Genomic DNA, 7,284 nt, shown 5'->3' on the forward strand with positions numbered 1-7,284 from the left:
CTGTGGTTCCAACTACTTGGAAGGCAGAAGTGGAAGGATCACCTGAGTCCAGCAGGTCGAGACTGTGGTGGCCGTGAGCAAGCCACTGCGCTCCAGTCTGGGCAACAGAGTGAGACGTATTAAAAAAAAGAAAAGATACATATCCAGTAAATATTAACTATTGTTATTAGTTAAGAGTGTGGCTGCCTTTTATGTTTCACAGTTATAATATGTGGAATAATTTGTGTTTTAAGGTCACGGGAAACAGTGACGCAAACTGGAAAATTCAGACTGTTTTATAGAGACTACCAATTTTAAAACCTTGAAAATCTTCACTGTCAAAGCTTTCTGACTTTTCCAAAAATGCTGCATAGCATTATATCAGAGTTGAAATCATCAGTTGAATGAAGGAAATTGAACAAGCAAAGGTGACACTCTACCACCACAACTACTGTGTCCCAGGTCACGGCCATGAAGAGGAACTATCTACAGAAAATGGCTTTCAGCACAGCCTCAGGCAGCTGAGCACCCGCAGGACCAGTAGACTCCAAAGTGACCTTTAGAAGGCTTTGAAGAAGCTGGGTAATGGCTGATTAGTGCTGTTCCTTGGGTCATGAAGGTCATCATCAGGCTCCTCCAGACAAACAGAGAATCCAGCAACCCTTCTCTCCAGGGTGGGAACAGGGTGAGGCGGAAGGTGACTTCACTTTGCCAAGAGAAATATGTATGGATTGGGACACTGCCAGTCTCCTGTTTTTAGGATCCCTCCTTGTACAGTGGCAAAGAAGTCTGGGCTTTAAGTGTACCCACCACTTCCACCTGTACACATTGTACCCAACGGATGATTTTTCACCCCTCCATCCCTTCCTCCCCTCCCCAAGAGAAATACGTATGGATTGGGACACTTCCAGTCTCCCACCTGGGCATTTCCTCTTCTGGAAGGGTTCCCTCAGCAGCCCCAGGACTTTGTGGAGGGAAGCCTCGTTTGTCTCCTCCAGGGCCTCCCACGCAAACCTTGGGTCCTCCAGGACCTCCTGCAGCAAGAAACAGCCAATCACTTCTTTGTAGTACCAGGTTTGCTGTAGGGGAATAAAAATCACTAAGTAAGGCATAACAATAATAAATAATTAAAAATCCCTTGAAAATCAAAGTTCAGAGTCAATTTTTAGCCCCCAGCTGGTAAGATGTCCCACTTCTTTGGCCTGAATACTCTGTATCAAGGAATTCAAGAAAGAGGCCCCCAATTCTGCAGCTTTCTTCTCTTCTCCTTCTGTAATGAAGGAGAGACTTCAGGAATCCCTGGCCAATTTAAAGCTTGACCGATTTAAAGCTGACAATTGTCTGCCAGTCTGGACTGTTCAAAGGTGAGTGATAATAAAGAGCTTCCTAATTACTAGGGTTTCAGCCTTGTCAGGTTATAAATCTCTTCATGAGATGGAGCTAATTGGTACTGTCAGGGGGAGAAATTTGGAAAGACCTAGATAATAAGCAGATATTGAATCAGTTAGGATGACTCTTTTCTGTTGTTTTTGCTCATAACCTTCTTACATAAATCTTCCATCTCTCTGTTCACATGTTGGAAGAAAGGGAATTTTATTCTTTCACTTTTGACTTCAATGTTGTGTTGGTAAAAGAGAAATTTTTGTATATTATTTTCACTCTTCATTGGAGGTTTTTAAAGCCTCGACCTAAAGTTGTACAGATAACATCTCATTAGATTAGTTTTTAAGGCTCAATCATCATGTCTTATGAAATGAACTTGAAATTTTAAAGTAGAAAATAGAGTGTCAAATCCAGTCCTGCTACTTGTAATACATGGGAATGTAAGAGGCTTATCTCACTCTTCAGAGACTTAGTTTCTTCATCGGTAAAACAAAGAAAAGAACATTTACTTCACAAAAACTTAAATAAGGTGAATTAGATAAAGCCATATGCATAGTGACCATCAATACTAGTTGATCAATAATTTTTTTGAAAATGAAAAAGTCAGGGCCTTCTTAGTTGATATATATATCTATTAAAAATAGAGAGAGAGAGCTTTTCCATCCCTCTCCTTTCTCTTAGCTTGGTGTGCTGGTCCATGCCCTCCCCCTGAGCACCTCATCGCCATGCCTCGAAAAATTGAGGAAATCAAGGACTTTGTGCTCACAGCTTGGCGGAAGGATGCTAAATCTGTCAAGATCAAGAAAAACAAGGATAATGTGAAGTTTAAAGTTAGTTGCGGCAGGGACCTTTATACCTTGGTCATCACAGATGAAGAGAGGGCCAAGAAACTGAAGCAGTCCCCGCCCCCTGGTCTGGTAGGGAAGGAACTAAAATGATCCAGACATGCTGATTTGAACTGTATTAAAATTTTAAAAATTAAAAAATATAAACGCACACACTTTGAATTTCAATCAGGGTTTCACCTTGTCACCCAGGCTGGTGTGCAGTGGTGTGATCATGGCTCACTGCAACCTCAGTCTCCTAGGCTCAGGCAATCCTTCCACCTCAGCCTCCTGAGTAGCTGAAACTACAAGCACACACCACCGCACCTGGCTAATTTTTTTTACCTTTTCATAGCGAAGAGGACTCACTATGTTTCCCATCCTGGTCTCGAACTCTTGGCCTCAAGCAATCCTCCTGCCTTGGCCTCCCAAAGTGCTGGGATTATAGGCATGAACCACCACGTCCAGACTTCTTAGTAGATAGATTTTTTCCTTGAGAAATAAAATGTTCAGGCATTTCTTTTCCTATGCCTTGTTGCTACAACAAAGCCAAACAAGTATGTTTGAAAAAAATATAATGTCTGAAGAAGACGTGGTCTCATCACTATCATAAGAAATTAATTTAAAGCTCTTAGAAATGTATCCCTCAGATACATTTGCATATGTGAACGAGTATGTTCAAGTGTGTGTAACACACATATGCAAACTTACATATCACATTATGGATTAATAACCTAACCATTCCATTCTTCGATAGTAATAATACTATGCAGAAATAATATTGTATCAACAGTAAAAAATTAGACAATTCTGTATATTTACATATCATAGGAGGAAAGACCCCCCCAACTCGGAATTTATTTATAAAAAATTGTATATTTATTCTTACATGTTTACACTTCGGTCACCTTCAAAGTACTCTCCATTTGATACCATACACCTATCGATACACTTTTTCCACTGCTCAAAACAGTTCTCGAACTTGTCCGTTTTGATGCCTTTTAGTGCTTGTCTTTTTTGTTTGATCTCTTCTACATTAGCTAAATGTTTCTCTTTGAGGACTCTTTTCCTCTGGGAAAACCATAAAAAGTCACTAGAGGGGAGATAGAGTGATAGGGAGGGTGGGGCATGGCGGTCATGCCGTTTTTGGCCAAAAACTGCTGAACATTCAGCGTGAGGTAACAGGTGTGTTCATAAATCCTCCTTCATAAAGCCAGCAAACACATTTAAGGAATCTTAAAAAAAAAAATTTACTGAAGCTGAATTCAGCCTCTCACAGCAACGCTTGGTACACTGATGCCAGTGGGTTCCTACGCATTTAGCAGGGGGAAACCTATACTACAAGAGGCCCGCCCTCCAAAAAAATAATTCCATTTTTGGGGGTCCCCTCACAAATAATATGATATCAGTGATAATAGTAAGTGAAAAACAGCAAGTGTGAATGTTTTCCTGGCTTTAGTATTTAAAAAATAAAAAAGGATAGATACAAACACTCGCAATCTCTGATAGGATATATGTTTTAAAGCTGTCAATTCTGATCGCCTCTGGAGGATTTGGGATCAAAGGGAAACTTACTTTTGTAGAGTCTGAAATTTTACTGATGCATGCATATTCTATTTAAAAGAGAATGAAACCGGTTGGGCATGGTGGTTCACTCATGCCTGTAATTCCAGCATTTTGGGAGGTGTTGGGAGCCAGCCACGGAGGTCCACTGAGCATTAGGGATCAGGAAGGGCCATTGACCCCGAGACCACTAGGATGCGTTCAGGAGCTATTGACCCATTTCCTCCCCCTTTCTACTCAGCACTAACCAGATTAAGCTCCTGTGAGCTAAAAACATAAAAACTCTGAGACGGGGACGAACACAAGCTAACTTTAGAAGCTCATTGCTCCCATTCTTCCTCAAACTTCAGTTTTGGCTTTCACACAACTTATAATTCAAACTCGTGTCACATTTAAGAGCCTTAGTATTGGTCACAGGCTTCTGGGTCATGATCTTAGGATTTATTGAAGGTGTAAATTGTAGAATATAGTTTTAGAAGACAGCCATTTTGTTGAAAGAATGCGGCTGGGTTACTTGCAGGTAGCCCACTGTGAACTTTGGACTGGGCCACATTCCAAACATTCTGAGATGGGCCACTTTCGTTTGTAAAGTAAATACTTAGGCTTCTATAGAATTGTTTAACTTGGCATAAATCAATCAATTTAGGATGAAAAAGGTTTATAGAATATGTTAGTCATGGATTAGGTTATCCTTTGTTATGGGATTTTAAGATTATCATATGAAAAGGGTTTAAAGGCAATCATTGATTAAGTTTTCATGGATTAAGCTTTCTGGTGGGTGGGGAACACCCCTCCCACATCTGACTTTGTGTATAAAAGACCCATTGTAATTCCCAGTAACAGCTTCTGCACTAGACCGGAGTCCAGTCTCTTTCTTTCTCTCTCTCTCTCTCTTTCTCTCTTTCCCCCCAATCACCGACGCCGTCTCCACCTTTGGGGTACCCTGAACCCGGCTGGAGCTGGTCTCTGGCAGGGAGGCAGAGATAAGAGGATGTCCTGAGTCCAGGGGTTTGAGATCAGCCTGGACAACTTGGTGAGATCTCATCTCTACAATAAATGAAAAAATTAGATGATAATGGCACTCACCTGTAGCTCCAACTACTTAGAAGGCTGAGGTGGAAGGATCACCTGAGCCCAGCAGGTTGAGGTTGCAGTGGCCATGAACATGCCACTGCACTCCAATCTAGGTGACAGAGTGGAGACTCCAACTGAAAGAAAGAAAGAAAGAAAGAGAAAGAAAGAAAGAAAGAAAGAAAGAAAGAAAGAAAGAAAGAAAGAAAGAAAGGAGAATGAAATAGAAAAGAGTGGTGAGAAAATTGAAAATTTGCAGAATTTCTGTGTCTGGCTTCAGGAAGTAGTTTGTTTTGTTTTCTTTTAGCGTGAATAAGATTCCAGAGTTGAGGAATTTCAGAGCTGAGAAGAAATTCAAGATTACCTCTAACAGGAACTCTATCCAATCTTAGGCCTTTTCAGAATCACCTGGAGAGCTTGTTAAACACACAGATTTGGAAACCACTGGTCTATGACCAACATCTTAGTGCCTTCCAAATTTTCCTTAAAATATCTTAAGGTATCACACCATGCCTGGAACCCATGGGTGGAATTGGTAGGGGCAACAGTGGCCAGGGACAATGGAAGCAAAGCCAAGAACAGTAGTTAGTAGGCACAGCTAAAGACACACGCAAAAATCCTACTTTCAATTACTGTACATTTTGGGAGAGTTCCTCTTATCCTCCCAAATACATGTATGCATAAAGGCATGTACACATGTATGTACATACAAAACCAAGTGACTGTATACACATACATATCCTGCTATAAGAAGAGTGATTTTTTCACATATCCATTCTTCACTACATAGGACAGCAAATATTTTCCATAAAGAGCAAGCAAGTATCACAAGCTTTGCAGATCATACAGTCTCTGTCTTACCTAGTCAACTCTGCCATTATAGCATGAAAGAAGTCATAAACCATACATAAAGGAATGGACATGGCTATATTTCAATACAATTTTATTTATGGTCACTGAAATTTGAACTTCATATAATTTTATGTGTTATGAAAAATGACTCACCTTTTCATTTTTTTCTACCATTTAAAATGTAAAAATCATCCTTAACTTGTGGGACAGTCAAAAACAAAAGGTGGGCTGAACTTGGCCACTCTGCAATAATTTGCTAACTGACATTTTTCACCCATCTATGACATTATACAAAGTTATTTCCCTCTCTTAGCTAGAGCTCTTATCTTTAAAATGGAGTGTTATTGGATCCAATATAACAGAAGTAATTACATTATTTTACATGGTACATGCCTGGTACTCTTTCCTCTCCATATACTAGTACTTTTATATTCTTTTATTTTTATTAGTCTGGATTCTTTCAGTTGCAAGTAGCAGAAGGAAAAATTCAAGCCCAATGCAGTGACTCGTGGCTATAATCCCAGCACTTTGGGAGACCAAGGTGGGTAGATTGTTTGAGCCCAGGAGTTCAAGATCGGTCTGGGCAACATAGAAAGACCTCATCTCTACAAAAAATAAAAATAAAAAATTAGCCAGGTGTGGTGGCATGCACCTGTGGCCCCACCTACTTGGGATGCTGAAATAGAAGGAACACCTGTGCACAGGATGTTGAGGCTGCTATGAGCCGTGATCATCGAGATCACACCATTGCACTCCAGCCTGAGTGACAGAGTGAGACCTCAACTCAAAAAGAAGAAGAAGGAGGAGGGAGAGGGAGAGAGAAAGAGGGTTAAGGAAATGAAGAGGGAGAAGAAAAGGGAGAGGGAGAGGGAGAGAAAGAAGAAGAGGAGGAAAAGGAGAAAAATTAAATTGACTTTAACAATGAAAGATTTTCATTGGCTTATACAACTGAAAAGTTCAGGTATAACCACATTCAGAGACTTAAATAATGCCATAATATGACTATATTCTTAGATAAGTTCTCTCTCAGTAATGGCATCTGGCAGTTCCAAGTTTACATTATCTTTAAATCAAGTCCCAGAGGAAAAGAAGCATGTTTCTGTCAGGGACCCAGACAAAATCTACAATTTGTTCTGATCAAAACGAATTGCCTTGTTTAGGGTATATATCCATCTCTGAACCAATTGTCATGATCACATAGACGCACTATTCTATTTACTAGGCCTTAGTCACACATTAACTCCTAGAGTAGAGGGTGGAGGGAAGGTGAAACTAACTTGCCAAAAAACATATAGACTGAGAAAGAGTGGGAGAGACATGATCCCCCAAAACAAAATCAGGGTACTGTTGATCAGGCATAGTGGCTCACACCTATAATCCCAGCACTGGAGAGGCAGAGGTGAGAGGATTGCCTGGCCAACTTTGCAAGTCTGCATCTCTACAATAAATCAAAAAATTAGCCGGATGTGGTGGCGTTCCTATAGTTCCAGTTATTTAGAAGGTTGAGGTGGAAGGATCACCTAAGCCCAGTAGGTTAAGGCTGTGGTGGCTGTGAGCATGCCACTGCACTCAAGCCTGGGCAACAGAGTGAGAAAAAAAAAAGATGCTGCTA

General features: G+C 40.6%; 1 pseudogene; it reads left to right on the forward strand.

The window, feature by feature from the left end:
* The first annotated feature begins 2,087 nt into the window (after positions 1-2,087).
* On the forward strand, positions 2,088-2,300 carry LOC103269386 (annotated as a pseudogene).
* The last annotated feature ends 4,984 nt before the right edge of the window (positions 2,301-7,284 follow it).

Source organism: Carlito syrichta, unplaced genomic scaffold (genome assembly GCF_000164805.1).
Source record: "Carlito syrichta isolate Samal-C Ts95f unplaced genomic scaffold, Tarsius_syrichta-2.0.1 Scaffold309201, whole genome shotgun sequence".
NCBI classification, from domain to species: Eukaryota; Metazoa; Chordata; class Mammalia; order Primates; family Tarsiidae; genus Carlito; species Carlito syrichta.